Raw genomic sequence first — 15,718 nt, forward strand, 5'->3', positions numbered from 1 at the left:
TTCACATGATTTCTATTTTTGTTTAGTTGCTAGATGATAGGATAGATGATAGGATTCTACTTGTGAAAAAAAACCAAACAGCAACTCAATATTTTTTCTTTCTGAACATCATTCTACTGGGGTCACTGTTCCAGTGAACTACATTTCTTTCTTCCAGAGGATACTGGTACTAAGCCTTTTCATGAGTGCAGTGTATATACAAGTGCTTAGTGACTGTAGAACCAGCTCCCTTGTCTGCCCATTGGTGTCTGAGATCAAAATAATATCTCAGGAATTTCAGCTATTGCTCTGCGTATATAAAACTACGTGAATGGACACAAAACAATCATCTATTTTTTCTAAACTTCTCACTTGTCTAAGTAAATTCACCTACACAGAAATTAATTGAACAGGTATGATTTACTTCTTTTCCAGGGAAGTTTACTGTTAACTAGTAAGCTAGCTTACTAAACTACCCTAAAATCTCCTCTTAGTGTAATCCTATCCAGGCATCCATCCTGAGAAGAAAAAGAATTAAGAAAAATTAAAACAATTTCTTCTTATAATAGTTATATTGCCAATGGGATCCATATGACACACTTCTGCTTTCAGGTTATTTTATTCTCTAGAAGTCCACATCTAGAAGTACCTAGAAGATCCAGTGTGGAAGAGACAATCTCAAGAAAAACTTAGAATATTCACAAACCTAAGCTTGAAAATGCTAAGGATAATTTCACATTTTCATCAGACGGTGATGTAGATGATACAACGTCGTTGGCACTAAGTGATTACTAAAAAAATTTGCCAAATACTATTTCACATTTTGAGCAATCTTTTAATCCTATGCTACACAGGTAACGCCTGGAAATGTCGTTCTGCCACCTTAATATGTACTCAAAAATCAGTGCAAATTTTTGAATTTTTTCAATAATCTATACAAGCTTTTTCCTCACAGGTACTTGTGTACCTATATTTCTATTTTTTTGCACTCTCTTGATCTTTTCTGAAGAAAAATCAGTGTTTAAGATTTTTCCTGAAAGATCTCAGGAAAAAAAAGAGGTGCTATAAATTACTACAACAGCTATAACTAAATAGCAACATTTTTTTTTTCAAATGGTAATATTCGGTCCATTATAATCTAACATTGGAACAAAGATAAAGTTTTGGGAAGACATAATATCTTTTATTAGACCAATTAACACAGTTAAAAAAGACAGACTGTCAAAGAAGGGTGAGCATTGCATGATATTGTGTTTATTTTACCATACGTATCAGCTACTGTAATACCTTCCCCTGCAAGATTTCCATCTCAATTAATGGTTTCATTACCAGTAATGATTTCGTCAGTTTGGAACCTGCCCATTCTGTCCATTGCCAATGAATCCTCTCTAGGCAGTAAGGAAAGACTCTGGTCCATGGAGCAACCATTTAAGTAACTCTGTCATTTTAGTTTCTATGGAAACATACATCTTGCAGCTTTCCCAAGCTAATAGTCAAGTTAGCCTCTTGGTCATGTTCTTTTATTTTGGTATCTTCCCTTAACCATCACAAGATATTTTACTCTCATGCCCAACTTTTTTGGAGAAACTGTGCTACAGCCACTGTTTGCCCTTTAGTTCTGACTGGTATTTGTTTAACCTTGATTGAGTCACCAGATTTCTTTTTGGTTGACAGCCACAGTTCATCACATAAAACCCACACAATACAATTCCCAACCTCTTCTCTGACTCAGTCTATCAAAACCCCATCCATTTTGCTACCTTAGTTGTCAAAGATCTTCTATGACATTGAAACTTTTTACTTCATAATTTTTAATAACTGCAGGCTCTCCCATTTTCAATTAACTGCAGGCTCTCCCATTTTCAATTTTTAAGTGCTTTAGGTCCTTTTGATTAATGAAATGGGTTAATACACCCATTTGTGTATTAACTGTTAGTCTGAAAATTTGGAACAATATTTCATTAATTTTTCTGACTGCTATAGTTCATAATGTGTCAGAAGAGATCTTTTCTTACTTATTTTCATACCTAATGGTTACTTTTCTTAAACATAGTCTTCACATCACCTGATCTTGTATTTCCAATTACTTTATTTCCTGCATGACTCACCATAGGAGGGTTCTCAGAAACTTGTCTGTCCAGGCCCTACAGACAACATACTGAGAAACAGGAGTTCTAATTAGAACTGGTTTCAAAAGCTTTCAAATAAAAAATAACTAACAGAACTGTCCTTGTTACCTTCAGCACCAGATGAAAGTTGCTATCATGCTCCTATCAACCTGAAGAACTTCTCACTTTGGCCTTCAGAGAGTATGCCTGTGCCCATCGTGAGAAAACACGCAGTGTCCTCCTACATCATTGAGGCTGAAATTTTCAATTAACTATTGACATGAGTCACTTTCAATTATCAATATGTATGGGAAAGTTCCCACAGGCTCTCTAGCAGCCATGAACACTCTTCCCCTTTGCAGGACTGCCAAGAAGATGCAGCAGTGGATACATGCCTCCCTTCTCCTGAAATTAACATCCTATAATATGGCAAGGCAGGAACAGACTCTTATCATACAAAGTCTCTGTTCCTATTGTCATGCAGCAGAGGAATCTAAGAAAGGCTTCTCCTTCAAGACAGTAATCTTTGTTAGTTACTGCTCGACTACTGTCTGATTTTTACCTTTTTTAGAATCTACTGCAGTTCTAAAATTCTATTAGTGACACAGAAACATTTCCTTCATCAGAAAGTATACAATGACCACGAGAAAGGGCCTTCAACCTATGGATCCTAGATGCTGTTGCATTAAACATTAAAAATAATGAGCATAATCATTGATATAGCCCTTCATAACTGTATATTCTTTCCATACTCCCCCAAAATGAATAACTAAAACAGCAGGCTGGCTTCATCTTCAAAATTCAAAGCATTTTTCTTTTATTTCAGCAGAGATAAAGATGGGCTTCCTTGTTTCACTCAACTGCAGCTCATTACAAAGGCCTTTGTGACTATAAAAAAAAATCTTCATTTCACCATGCCTTTCTAACACACAACCCATCACATCGGCAGCAGACATGAGTGCAAAATAAATAGTTCACATCTCCTTTGCAATACTCCCAGCTCCTTTCTCTGAAGTATACCAGAAAATGTTTCAGAGCTCCTTGAACAAAATCTTCCAACTTGGCTTGATTAATTAGTGTAGTCAGAAATTATTTCTTAATTAATTGCCTAATGTTTCTTTTGCCCTGGGAAATTTGATTAATGGTCTTCAAATAAAACATCTGGTCATACACAGAAGCAATCATTCACTCCTCTAATGGTATACAGATCACAAAGGCACTAGGATTGGTGCAGATAATGTACATGTAGTACAGTCTGCTGGTGCTATCTCTGTTGTTCCAGCACACAGTATCCATTTTAGGTGATTTTCAGCCAAATGTTTTTCCATGTTTGATGCACAGGCAATCAATCACTTTCTTGGTTTCATATGTAAATTAGTGCAACTCCCAACTTGCATTGGACAAAATATTCATACATCCAATTTTGTACAGACTGCCTTTTCAGAGCCTGTACTAACTACTCCCTCAAACAACCACAAGAAACAAACAAAAACCCATATTCCTCAAGCTTGTCTGATCCTAGCCTTTTCTCAAGGATTTTCTGTCTCTACCATCCTGATTTCTTCTTTTTCAGCAAGCCATGCGAGCTCTATCACTTTCGTACAGAGAAAAAATATTGAGTTGTCAGAATAAGTCAGTAAACATCGCTTTGCACCATTGTATGAGGTCCTAGCACTTTTGCACAGGATGATTTGGATGACCATTTATGCCCACACAGAGCTCTACCACCCAACCATCCGGTAATGTATGCCCATGCCTGCTCAAGCAGGTGCACCTGTGAGTCGTCCCATTTTATAGGTTCAGCTAAAAAAGAGCCATTTCTATTTGGTGCATGTCCAAGGTAAGTAGCAGGTTACCCAACTCAGCATGAAAATCACAGAAAATTCCTCTGCAGTATTCCATAGGATCTGATAGAACAGCGACAAGATTGTGCATTGTAAGTGTCCAAAAAGGGTTAGTACAGCTTAAAATGTGAAAGTCTTGCTCAAGACAGCTTCCAGAATACTTTCATTCTCTGAAAAGCAGTTTCTATCACTGAACTGCAGCTCTAATTCCTGTAATTTTTAGGCACTTTGAGAAGGCCACTTAAGTGCTCAGTCTTTTTGGCAAGTAAGTATACTACTAGAAATCTAAGAATATAAAATTATAAAATTTTGTTTTATTATTTGAACTCTGGCATCTTTGACAAAGTGCCTTAAATTAGGGATTCAGTTTTTCTATTCTAGTTTTTAAAATGGGATTTGAGAGTCAAGTCTTGGGCACTAACTTTCAAGTTAAAAACCAAGGTGATTTGTGTCCTCAGAGATTTTAACAAATATCTCAGTCACTAGAACTTGCTCCTAATACCTCCAGATGCTTGTGAAAAAATAGAAGGATTTTCAAACTCAGACAAAGATTAATTAAAACTAAAATAAAAATTTTTCCCCTATATGTGTTATTGCATATTGTTCACAAAATATTGTCCATAAAATATTTTTAGATCCCTGGCTATAAACAGACAGACACATGATGCACTTACGTGCAATCTATTGTGGTTATTAAATACCACATGAGATTCTGAGAAAATAGTATGTTCGGATACAAACTACTTTTAACCACATTGTTATGCGTTCACCTTCTGAAGGAATGGGTTATATTTGCATATATCACAGTGAAAAGAATAGAAACCAAAGATCAGTACTCCACATAACAGCATCAATATACTCATACCTCTTCCAGGCCAGACACTGAAAAGAAGTATCTTTCACTTAATGAGTGGTTATGTATGTCCCCTTGGTACAAATATTTAATGATCTATAGTGATGCATTTCTAAAATACTTTTTCAGACAGATTTGTGGGAGCTATTCTGGGTACAGGAAGGCACCTTCATCTTCTGAGACAGCAAATATGAAAAAGTAGTCAACAAATGATAGAGTCATATTTTGGAATCAAGACAAAATGGAGAGTAAAAGGTACTGCCTAAGGTAATGGCTATTAAGCTATTTACAGTGCTTTCAACTGACGGCATCTGTTTTTTATCCTGCTGACTTGAAGAAGCCAAATGACAAAATATCCATTTGAGGTAGTTGGTGACCAATGATGTCTGAAGCACTCAGGACAGAAAATTCCAGTGTTTATTTTTGTCCAAATTAGTTTGAAGGACATCCGAGAAGTAAAAGATCATCAGCATCTATCCCATGATGGATATGCTACTCTGATTTGTCTATGGCATTCCCTGAATAATGAAAGAAAAGAGAAAATAGATTGGAGATCTGTGGCAAAACTTTAAGAAGCAAGAGAAGAAAGTGGTTATTCTTCCTGGCTCAACAGCAGAAGAACATTCTTTTAGTAATCTAAACTCATATGTGGAACCACTTTGATACAGCAGGCTGGTCCAACTGGCAGCCAAAAGAGCCCGCAGGGCAGCCCAACTTGGCTCACCAACTCTGTCTCAAAGGAGGCAAGGTAGCAGACAAGGCTGAACAGAACATGTAGTGGCAGCCCATGAACAAGCACTCAGACCCAGAAGGTCATGATGCAGCTGATGCCTAGAACCCAGAACAAGGTCCAGTTCCACAATTAGAAAAGATAGGACATGCTGGTGAATGGCATAAAGATTGCTGCAATAGTCAACTGTGCAGCAAAGCCAAAACAAAGCCATAATAAAGAAAAGCAATAAGGCATTCAGCCCTGAGAAAGCAAACACAATCTTTTCCCTATTGTTCAGTTGTTTCAGGGCTGTGTCTGCTGTCTGATTCCTACATCACATATCCTTCTTCCTTGATAATACATTAAAAAAAAAAAGGTTGAAAAATAGTGCAAAAAATTATTGCATTCCTATAAATCTGAAAAACATCCCTGCCAAAGCCCATCACTATTTGCTTATTGTATCACTGATTCCATACCGTGATGTTAACTACATTTAAATTCATGTGATATAAAAATCTTGTCCAAGATTTGGTATCTCTCACTTCAGCCAGTAATGAATTAATATTATAAATATTGTTATATACAAAAGAAAATAATTACATTCCATTCTGTCTTTGTCTTCAGGGACATTAAGCCTAATACCTGGAGGGACTTCTGTGTTATTTTACTATAAAGGCTATTAGTAAAACAATAAATTGTATGTAATATAAAAATGGAGCTACTGAATGCCTTTTGAATTTCCTGCTGGTAATTCTTATTGTCAAAACATCATATAATACAGCCTTCACTGAACAGCAGCAGAATGTAGCTTTTAACTGAAATTGTTGAGACTGTGTTTAGCAAAGGGCGAGTAGTAAATTATTCTGCTTATTTATAATTCAGATTAAGCATTCCAGAAACAATTCCTATTCAATTAATTAATAATTTGAAAACTACTCAATGCAGAAAGCTGTGAAGAGACAGCTTTTTAGAATTTGATTGTTTCATGTGCAGAATGCAAAATTAAATTGCAAAATTGCACATTTTTTTTCTAAGAAATAAACAAGTAGCCTTCCTAATCATAACTTCTGCTGTGCAGCTTCCCCAGCTATTCCTGCTCTGTCCTGGCTGCCAACTCTTCACAGGAGCCAGACTAAAAATAATCTAAATATTAACATGTAGTTGATAGCCTAATATACCAAATTCTATCTCTCCTATGTTACACTTCTCCACAACCTGGCTGCAATATATGTGCGAAAGCTGGCAAAATAACTAACATTGTTGTAGCTAGAATAGCCTAAGGATATAAGCCAGGCAAGATTTATTGGGAGACATAATACTTTTTATTAGATCAAGTGATGCAGCTGGAAAAAAACAAGCAAGCTTTCAAACACATGAAGCTTACTTCTAAGTTAATTAGTGTGCATAGACATATATATGCACACAGGCCAAGCACATGGAGTTAAAAAAACACAGAACACAGACCTATGTCCAAATTTAGTCTTTTTTGTTCCGATTTTACTGCAAAATTTCAGATATCTCTGAGATGGCAGTGCTACATCAGATGTATTATCATCAGTTCTGCGAGAACTGAGATTCTTTAGCCCCCATAGGCAGTGCTGAGAATTAAAAGCCACAATCTGTCCAGCTCCCTCTGTTTGCCAGTTGTAATTAAATAGATCTTCACAATTTATATTTTCTCCACAATATTTTGCATACAATTAAGGTTCTTTTAAGGTTAATTTATGAAAACATGTTTGTCTTCTATTTATAGTAAGACAGGGCTTCCGTTTGTTTAATTTAGTACCCAAGAGTTCATGCTGAAGACTGATGTTTGAGATTACAACAAACTATTTGTTTGAAAATTGTAAACTGGCAGACATTCCTGACATTAAGACAGATGCACCAGTAGTACATTCTGCTCACTATTTTCTGACAGTGTAAAAAGTACATTAACTTATAAATAAAAGATTTAACCATGCTTGCGATTGCAAAATTTATGACTGCTCCTGCAAGTGTGTGTGGTCCAGTGGAATTCAACTCCCTGAACCAATCTTTTACAAACACATAATAAACTTCCTTCAGGCAAGAGAGCTGGTTTTTTATTTATGAGTATATAGTTAATATTACAAGCAGCTATGAAAGGGAAGAAAAAGGAAATCAGAACATGTGAAGCATCAGGACATTCCAAAATAGGTAAGCATAAATTTCAAAAAAAGGCTTTTAAAATTCAATTGAAAATTCATTCTGTATTGGATACTATTCAGAAAAAGAAAATTTGCTGCTTTTGGATAAAAAAAGATACTTTTACAATGCCAATACCTTGGCATAATGATATAGTTCATAGTCATCAACATTCTTTCCCATACCATTTCTAGCTGCATCATTCTCATGAACACGTTATGTGAATACAAAAGTAAATGAATGATGGAAACCTCGGCAAGTTTGCACAAGTTCCTTCACATGGTTCTCAAGATACTAAAGTACTGGGGAAGGCTGCAGGAGGGGAGCACTGCAGACATCAAAGCAGTCCTGACTAAACTGTACCACCTAAAAAGGTCAACTCAAGCCAAAAGGGAAAAAAAAAAAAAAAACCCAAAAAGAGCACCAGATCCAGGAATAATTACCACTTATTTCAATGGCATAAGCAGGAATGAAGTTGGAGAGGAGTAAATTTCAATTTAATTGGGACACCAGTCCTGGAAAAGTAGTTGTGGGATAAAATCCATGTAAATAAAACCAAATTTAGTCACCATTTCTATAGACTTCTGGGGAATACTTTACCATCTTATGAATGTTTCCTAACTTTAGACAGTTCCTTACTTAAAAATACAATTCCATGCAAGGATTGTTTACCTTAAGGATCCAAATCCAGCACAAACTATCTGCACACTGTTCTGTATTGAACCACTTTGTGAAGTTTTTTCCACATGCATGTGAACTGTTCAAACCAGAGATCAATCACTATGTACCTACATTTATGATATGGAACCATATTTTCTGAATAACTAATCACCAATTAACTCTTGTAATCTGCAATGTTATGCTTAAAACAGTAGAATTTCATTCTCATTTCATGCTTTACTGTAACCTTTACTATAAGGTTGCAGAACTTCCCCCCATCCCCAAAGCCACTCTAAGTAAATCCCATCTGATACTAGCAAAAGAGCAGCCAACCATCACCCATATGTCACAATCTGGAAAAAAAGGTAGTTTACAGGTATTCTACAGTATCAAGGACACCGCTGTAGACAAAAGAAGTCTATCATACTAATCAGGTAGTTGTGGAAACTGTGTTTCTTATTGAGCATAAATTGGCAATTGCTACCCAAAGGAATCACCCTAGGTGTTTTGGAGTAAATTAAAATTCTTTTCTAAGAATTAGTCTGTGCAAAAGTCCTGCTGGGCAAACTGATTTTTCCATGTGCATTTTCCATCTTGCTTACATTCAGTTTGATTGTAGGGGATTTGAAATTTCTCATGGGATGAAGTTCATTGAAAAAAGGTAATTGGGATAGCACAGCTTGTGAAACTTTTGAGCAGTAAGAATAAAGGCAAATGTCCTGTTTGTATCACTAGCATTGTAAAATCTTTGCACGGCTTTTAAAGTTTATTAGCCCAGTTGTAGACAGAAACACTAGGTAATTAGGTAGATAAAGAAGGCTCTCAAGTGTACAATTGCATTCCCAATAACTACTTTGGAAATAAGTCCCATAATAGCACTCAGTGGTCTGCGGCATCTTTCATCCAAAGTGTGTTTCACCTATCATGTTTATGACCAAAATGCAGTAACTGTGAAAAACATAACAACTGCTTAATAATGCCAAGCAACCAGCTGAAGTTTAGAGGGAGAAAGGAAAATGGGCTTCAACTCATTTCAGTCAATGGCAACTTCAAGAAGATATTATTAAGAGTTCACTTTTACCAGACCATCCAGCTGGAGCCACTCTCCATGTTACAAAGCACATAGTTGGATCTGTAATTACCACTAACTAGTCAACTAGTTTTATCCAAGAGCTCTCTCTTTCGATGTCATACCATCCCCTAATAGCTGTCATACCAGATCAAGACAGTTTACAGGTGTGCATATCCCCATTTAAAATAACTGGGGTTATACACATTCTTATTTTGTCTGGATTTGAGCCCAGGTTTGTACCCTAACTCACAGCCCACCTCAGCAACTGATGGCTTCGCAATCATGTTTGCTCAGAGAGAGCCACATGACAAACTCAACAGAAGCTCAAGTTTCTATGCAGTGAACAGGTTTTAAGAGGCAGTGCTTTTAGTTCCTGCCCCTATATGCTATTATAAACTGTTCTGTTTCCATCCCAAAGTCAAACAGTTTAGCATAATTTGTGGATGGTTTTAGTCTCTTTGACTGTACACTGGAGCAGAACAAAAGAGAAACAATGAAACCCATTATCAGTAGCAACTGAGAGGCCACAGATACTAGTGGTCCAGTGTCTGTTACCTCCCTTCTGAGACAAGTACCTGCCCGTCCTAAACTGAAACAGCTGCTGAAGGTCAGGACCATGGCCAAGCCAAAGCTTAGATCTCACAATTGGGTCACACATGCAGCATAAACAACTTGATGTCCTTGGTTGCATATGCAAGAATTTGCTGTAATCCTGTTTAACTGCTGACAATCACTGGATCATATTCCTATTTTTCTACTCTTGGCAGAATTATCTGCATGCACCACAATATACAGAGGGCACAGGTTTGACCATCTGGCCATAGATGTCAAACTGAGACATTTTCCAGTGGCAGCATCTGGTTTCTCTACAAAAAGCAGTGTGTTTGCAGCTTTGGGCCAGTTATATGGTAGGGCTATAGACGCGTTATCTAGGCTGCCAGATCTTCTTGCACTGCCTTCTTTTGCTTCATCTTTAACACTCTAGCCCTTTCTTTGTTTGTAAGTTTATATACAAGCTTATTTGTTTGGTAAAGGTCTAATAAGGAGCTAAAGCTTATCCTATATTTTTCTCCATATGTGCTATATCACCTTCATCCACCTGATACTTGAGCCAAAACTATTATATAAAGATGGTTTTGGAAGTGCCTAGCACTAGAAAGAAGAGCTCATTAGCTTCCAACAGGTTTGTAAAGCAACAATTCCCCTACCAACATAATTTCTAGTTGGTCCAAGTTGTCTCCTGTCTGTATAATAGGTATCGATACTTCAGACACATGGAGAAAAAGAAAACTGAGGTCAAACGTGATTCAGTTGTTTTGAAAGGGATAGCTATTTGTAAAACCATCATTACATGAAAGAAAAAAAATAAAGAAGAAAGAAAAAGAATAACTGGTTAGTGAGAAAAGCCAGCATGAAACATACACAAGCAGGAAATACGTGGCCCTGCATGGAGGCAGGAAAAGGCAGTATGAGATCCTAATCTATAATTAACAGGTCATGGCACATGCTCAGCTATGTAACAACTTCGGCCCTTATAAGCTAAGAATGATACATGTAACAAATGGCAGTACACAAGGATATCATTCAAGACAGATTACAAAGCTGTCTGTACTTTCTAATACCTGGCACATGTCAAACATGGACAAAAGTTACAGTGTTTACTTAAGAGTGAGTTCCAATAAAAGAAAACACTAAGCCCAGAATTAAAGATTGAAGTCTCTTTCTGCAGTCTCTGCAGGAACATGCCATAGGATTTTTCATACATCCTATGCTGTTTTATTCAGTGTGACATTAGTAAATGACAGATGTACTTAAGAGATCGGAGGACTAGGAAGAAAGTCGCAAAAAAGAAGCAAGTGGCCGAGTCTAATTTGTCACTTATAATTATACCATGTCAGGCAGTAACATCTTTTAAAATCATCTTTCAGGCAGACATATATAGATAATTTTGTCAAAGGATCTAAAAGAATATACCCAACACTCATTCATGTATTAACACGAATAGGAACAGCCCATAGGAAAACACACAAATTCTCTGCCTAACTCTGCCATGGCAGCACAGCATGTGAGAATGACTGCAGTGATTGCTTACCCCAGACTATTCTCAAAATTAACCCAACTGTGTTCATGGGCCCCGTACAATGACAATTCTACAGAGACTGCACAATCTTTCTGCCAGATGTAGAAGTGCACAGGGCAGACAGTGAGTTTGCGGTAGAGCATTTGGATGCGAGACTCACATATCATATGCAGAAAAGGGAATATCTTGCTATTATACCAGCAGGCCTAAAAGATGCAGTAGTGTGCTAGCTCCCAAGTGTCAGGAATAAGTATGTCCCAGTGGAGGATTACACTGATTCAAGTGCAGAAAAGATATCCCTTATGTACAGATGCTGCTTGCCCTCTGTTGCAGAGAACCACAGCAGGAATTTTATGTTTGAACATATGGACGAGTTAGTCATGCCCTATCTACTCAGAGAAACAAACAGAGTCAAGCTGGATAGCTTGCAGGGCAGAACAGCTTTTTATTTTTCCCCACAACCCAGTAAAAGGCCATGATGGTGGCACTGAATTTCTATTTTAATCAGTTAATAGAAACAGTTTTTGATTGCCTGGCCAACTGAGGGATAGAGAGATGGAAAGTTTTACCACATATTATGTATTACTGAATGGATTCGGTCCTTTTCAGCTTTCCTTTTAAGACAAGTGTTCTGCTTTTTTCCTAAGAGAGACTCTATTGGTTGCATATTTTTATGACAAGACTGAATTGTCTTGAGCAGAAACTCACATTTCAAACCATAGAAATTCAGCGTGCACTGAGCCCTGACAGGTCAAAGGGACCAGATGAAATCCACCTGATACAACATTGCAGAATGTTATATGCTGTGCACAGATACATGTGACCTTTTTCCTGGATGGAGATAATTAATTTCGGTGATACAACGAAGCTTGAGGAATGGATTCAGCATAACAATGATAGCACTGCTAAACAACAGGCTGACTTCTAAAGAAGAATTAAAGAAATGGTTATCTATTATTCAGGACAGCTTAACATGTTTACGTCCTTTTCAATCAGCATAGTGCACGTGTTTTATTATTCATCATGAACTGGCACTAGGACCACCTCATCAGATACACTGACTTTTAAATGTGATAGCTCTAACCTTAGAGAGAGAATAAAGGCCACAAAATCCATTTCTTGCATGTGTGTCATGCTTAGAGTTCACTCTCTGTTGGTTTGGAAGATACTATTTCTAAGCTGGAGACTTTTGTGAATGTCTTATTTTTTATTCATTTTCAGAGATTGGGTGCAGCATAATATGAAGCCTACATTAAATGAAAATATGAAAGTGTCTTGACATGATGGAGCTTTGAAAAATGCCAATTTCAAAAGTCTTCTGCAGGTCCACCTGATATGACCTTTCCTGACCTGGAGCTTGTCTGTCAGGAGACTTCTCTGAACTAATGCTCGGATTAATGTGCATCAAAAAACGTGCTTTCCTATTATGTACTTATTCTGTTCTTATTAGCTCAGATCCCCCTGCTTTACACCATAATTGCTAACAGTTTATTTTGCTTAGACTCTCTGGCATGCATCAGGGATAATTTTGAGATCATAAATAATTTGGCAGAAATAAAAATCAGAAATAAAAAAGATTGAAATGATGAAATTTATTTTTCACACCAGATTAGAGAGAGGCAGAAATCAATTCCTGTGGATCACCATTTAAAGTCAGAATATGACTCTTTGGCTCAAGTCCTGAATGCAATTCTTAATTTTGAACTCATCCAGAGAAGTATGTTTGAACAGTGTAAAAATTATCCAACTTCTCCAGAAGTAGAAATCTCAAGACTCCTGTGTAGAAATCTGAGAACACAGCAGGCCTCATTAATCTTACCTTGAGACCAGGATTCAGCTGATAGGAACCAGATATAAATAGCAAGTAAGATAATCATAGATAGTTTCTTCTTTAATCAGATTCTGATCTTTATTTAAAAATTTATAAAAAAATACCTCTTCTTTTTAGGCACGTCTCTTGTGTTTGGGCTTGGCCTGTCTTCCTTTATAGGACTCATTTTTATTGGTAATGTGAAAAAAACAGCACAACAAATTTCAACCATCCTCATCAACTTCTGCACGGCCCCTTCAGGGCCTTTTCTGTCCTAGTTCCCTCAGTTCATAGATATTTTCCTATCTTTTAGGTTTTTGGGTAGATTTAATTAGACACTTGCTAGCACAGCTCCACTCTATTCAGCTCAAGTTTCTGGTACCGTAGCCATCACCACAATCTCTGAACATGTCATAAATGATCACTTGGAAATTTAATGTAGGGTCAGAGTTTTAGTTTTAAACAATATAACTGAAGAGTCCTGAATTCACTGCTGTAGTCTCAGAGCACATCACACTGTTACAAACTCTCTTCATATCTGCCAATGAACTACAAAAGTATACATTATTCATCATCAGTAAACACATTTTTTCCATCAGTTAGTGACATTTAGTCATCTCAAAGGGAAAGTTAATAAGTTTTAACAGCTTTCCCAGGTATACAGAGATCCCTTCTCTCTTCTTTGCAACATGTAGGTACACCAGTTATGAATCCATCTCTTCAGTGCAACAGTAAATGAAACAACACTGAAATATGATGAAATGTTATAATGTCAGTGTCTACTACCCAAAAAAACAACAACGAAAAAAGGTAAAAAATATCATCACATGCATTTAAAATTTAAAAAGCATCTTTTCAGGTTTTCACCCTGGTAAGCTTTAATATGATATTTAATACACAGAAGTCATGCATCACACCTAAAACATCTGTTTCAAAAATAAATATAACCAAAAACCACAACTGGCATTGTCAACTGAACTGAGCTGGGCAATTACCATAATCATTTCCTATAAATACTCTGAATTTAAATCAATGTCATTTTGACTACTGTACTCCTGTGAACAGGTTTAATGAACGTGAACATTCAAGCAAAAAAAATTTTAGTGAGAATATTAATGAGCAGATTTCACACTGTAAAACAAGCCAAAACCAGCAAAAAAATTAATATTCATTTATATTGGATTGTGCAATTCAAAGTTTGTTTAGTTTCAGGGTTATGCAAATTTAAGCTTCAAGGTACAGGGAATTGTCTTTGAACAACAGAACACGTAATTCTGAGTTTTACAACAGACAAACAAACAGACTATTAAAATAATTACACATGGTTCATTTTTACATCAGACTATTTCATGATCTGTGTCCAGATGAAATTCTGTGGATTGTTTCACCACCTAAAGTGGGCTTATAAGAAAGATAGGGACAGACTTTTTAATAGGGCCTGTTTGCGATAGGACAAGGGGTAATGGTTTTAAACTAGGAGAGGGTAGATTCAGACTAGATATAAGGAAGAAATGTTTTATGATGAGGGTGGTGAAACACTGGAACAGGCTGCCCAGAGAGGTGGTAGATGCCCCGTCCCTGGAAACGTTCAAGGTCAGGTTGGACGGAGCTCTGAGCAACCTGATCTAGTTGAAGATGTCCCTGCTCATTGCAGGGGGGTTTGGTCTAGATGACCTTTAAAGGTCCCTTCCAACCCAAACCATTCTATGATTCTATGATTTAACTAGCTCCAGCTGTAAATCAGTACAAATAAAATGGGGATTCATTTTGCCTTTGTGATTTCATTTTTAGAGCCAGTTCTCATGAGATGATTAGTTTTTCCTACAGGTACTGGACGTCCCGAGCTCTTGCTGATTCCAGGAAGCACTAGCTTTCACCATTTCGGAAGGTGCAGACCCCTAATGCTTGTGAGCTTGTCACTGCAGCAGCAGATTGCTAAATCCTGCTAGCACCTGGCTTACTAATAGCTTTCCTTTAGTGTGTCTCTCTATCATTTTGGACCCTCTGAACCATGCTTCCTTCTGTATGTTTTATCTCATTCATAGAGTTTGGAAATGGTGTGTTTCAGTGAAGTTTGCCTTTCAACTCCAAGGTCTTGAGAGCCGCCTAGTGGAGGCCTCTGTCTGAATCCCAAAATTCAGCGAAGTCTCCTTTTTATCACAGTGTACTACATCCCTTACTGGCATCGCTCCCAACCCTCTTCTTATAGCTGAACACCACATAAGGACTTCAATTTGATTTCATATGTTTGTCTTTTTTACAGAAATCTGACTCACTCTCTAACATATAGAACTGAAAGTGCTGTAAAAACAATAAGGCAGAATTGGAATTAAGTGTTGATTTCCCACTGTGACAAAACTCTTTTCTAATCACACAGATCTCAGCATTAGACAACCTCAACAGGTAGTGGCCAGTACTAACAAGAAACTTTATTCTG

This window comes from Gavia stellata, chromosome 17, assembly GCF_030936135.1.
Source record: "Gavia stellata isolate bGavSte3 chromosome 17, bGavSte3.hap2, whole genome shotgun sequence".
Classification (NCBI taxonomy): Eukaryota; Metazoa; Chordata; class Aves; order Gaviiformes; family Gaviidae; genus Gavia; species Gavia stellata.